This window comes from Mastomys coucha, unplaced genomic scaffold (assembly GCF_008632895.1).
Source record: "Mastomys coucha isolate ucsf_1 unplaced genomic scaffold, UCSF_Mcou_1 pScaffold5, whole genome shotgun sequence".
Lineage (NCBI taxonomy): Eukaryota > Metazoa > Chordata > Mammalia > Rodentia > Muridae > Mastomys > Mastomys coucha.
Genome location: NW_022196911.1, coordinates 63,614,147 through 63,615,857, shown reverse-complemented (window position 1 = coordinate 63,615,857; position 1,711 = coordinate 63,614,147). Strand labels below are relative to the sequence as shown.

Genomic DNA, 1,711 nt, shown 5'->3' with positions numbered 1-1,711 from the left:
TCCAAGAGTTAATGGAGACAATTCTATCTCTTTAGTCATTTAAATGGTAATTGCTGAAAGAAGATCAGAGAGCCACCTAGCACCAAGGTCCACTTAGCTTGACTTGTAGGGAGGGGGCATAAATCACTTCTCCTTGGACAAGACTCTCTGCTCGCCCATGCTTATTCCCAGCTCCTGGCCAGCCACCAGATTTCTTCAACTCCCAGACAAACCCAAAGCTAAGGTGAGAGGCTGGTTTTCCCTTGGGTAGTTAGTGTGTCCTCCAAAACTGTCCGAGCTCCTTTATGGCCCCCAATTTGAAGCTAACCTGGCAGGCCGCAGGACTGAAGCGAGCCACTGAGATCTGGCAGCGTGACCCGTGAGCGAAGAACCGCAAAGGGCCGGGCAGGCTTGACACCACCTGGCGGAACCTGGGGGAAGAGTCTTAAAAGAGGGCGCTCCTCCGCTCCAGGCGCAATCCAGCGGGATCTACCCTGTGCTCACTTCCCTCCGCCGCCCAGCAGTCTCTCGTCCTCCCACCCCACGCCCCTATCGCAGGTAAGTGTTAGGGGCAATGGAGACCGCCTAGAGTCTGCCCCGCGCTGGATAGCTCTGGCTGGGGCTGTGATCGGAGGGTGGCGCCCAAGTTTTTGGAAGGCCGCGAAGGGCAGCTTCAGCACGAACTGCCCGCCTGCGCGGGGTTGGAGGGGGTGACCCTGGACTGGGGCTGTCTGGAGGTGGCCACCCGGGGCGGTGCACGGAGACAGCCGCCCGCGCGCAGCAGGAATCTCACCCGAGCCACAGCCCGATGCACTTGGTGCGCTCTGGCAGAAGCCATGCCCGCCAGCCCCAGCCTGCTCCGGGCCGCGACCCCGGCTCTATGCCCGCCCGCCCGTTCGCCCGTCCTTTCGCTCTGCGGTCGCTCACGGTCACACCGGCAGGTCGCGCTCGGCGTCTGGCCAAGCCCGCCGGAGTCCCGCCGCGCCCGCCCCTAGGGCCACCCCTCCCGGTCCTCTGCGCGCTGCGCCCCTCTCAGTCCCCATCTCCAGCCGCTCGCTATTTTCACACCTCCCAGTGCCCCGGCCCGGGCGCCTGATTCAGTGCTTAGTAATTAATTTGGCGTTTCAGAATGGTCAGCGGGCTGGATAATGGGCGCATTCATACCCCGGGCTAATCTGAACAGAGGTGGGAAGAAAGGCTTTCACAGACAGAAAATGCCATTCGCCGAGCGCTCAAAGGGGCTGTCACTCCCGGAATAAATCGCCGCAGCGCCCGCCGGCTCCTCTGCCCATTTCCATACAGCCCCGGCCCGCGCCTCGGACCCGCCGGCCTCCGCCTGCGCTCCCGAGAATCACTGGCCGAGGGCCTTCGACGGGAAAGTCGGGTTAGAGCTGGACCCAGGCTCAGGCCGAGGCGATTCTGGAAACAGGAAGCCGGGGTTAAGGGCACCGGGGACAAAGAACTAGATTAGAAAAATCAAGTGCCGACCTAGAGGGAGGCGCAGCTAATTTCACACAAGGATGTTAAAGCCGGGGCACTAGAATCACCAGTCCAAAACTGGTCAAAAGCAGTCGGTGGGTCCCTGAGGTCACACCAGGAGATCTTAGCTGTCCTAAATTGCGATGGGAATGAAGAGGTTGTGTAGAAACAGAGCCCTAGCTGGTGCGACCCCGACCAGAGCCAGACTTTTATTTTGGGTTCTTTGCAATATCTTGTCCTTCCTTAGCCACGG

General features: G+C 60.4%; 1 protein-coding gene across 1 annotated transcript in view; it reads left to right on the top strand.

Annotated features, from left to right (window-relative positions):
- The first annotated feature begins 443 nt into the window (after positions 1-443).
- Positions 444-1,711, top strand: part of Ntn1 (netrin 1) — a 199,053-nt gene continuing 197,785 nt past the window's right edge. Inside the window, exon 1 of the mRNA XM_031350911.1 lies at positions 444-537. The gene's annotated coding sequence lies outside the window, so the exon portion shown is untranslated. The remainder of the gene's footprint in view (positions 538-1,711) is intronic.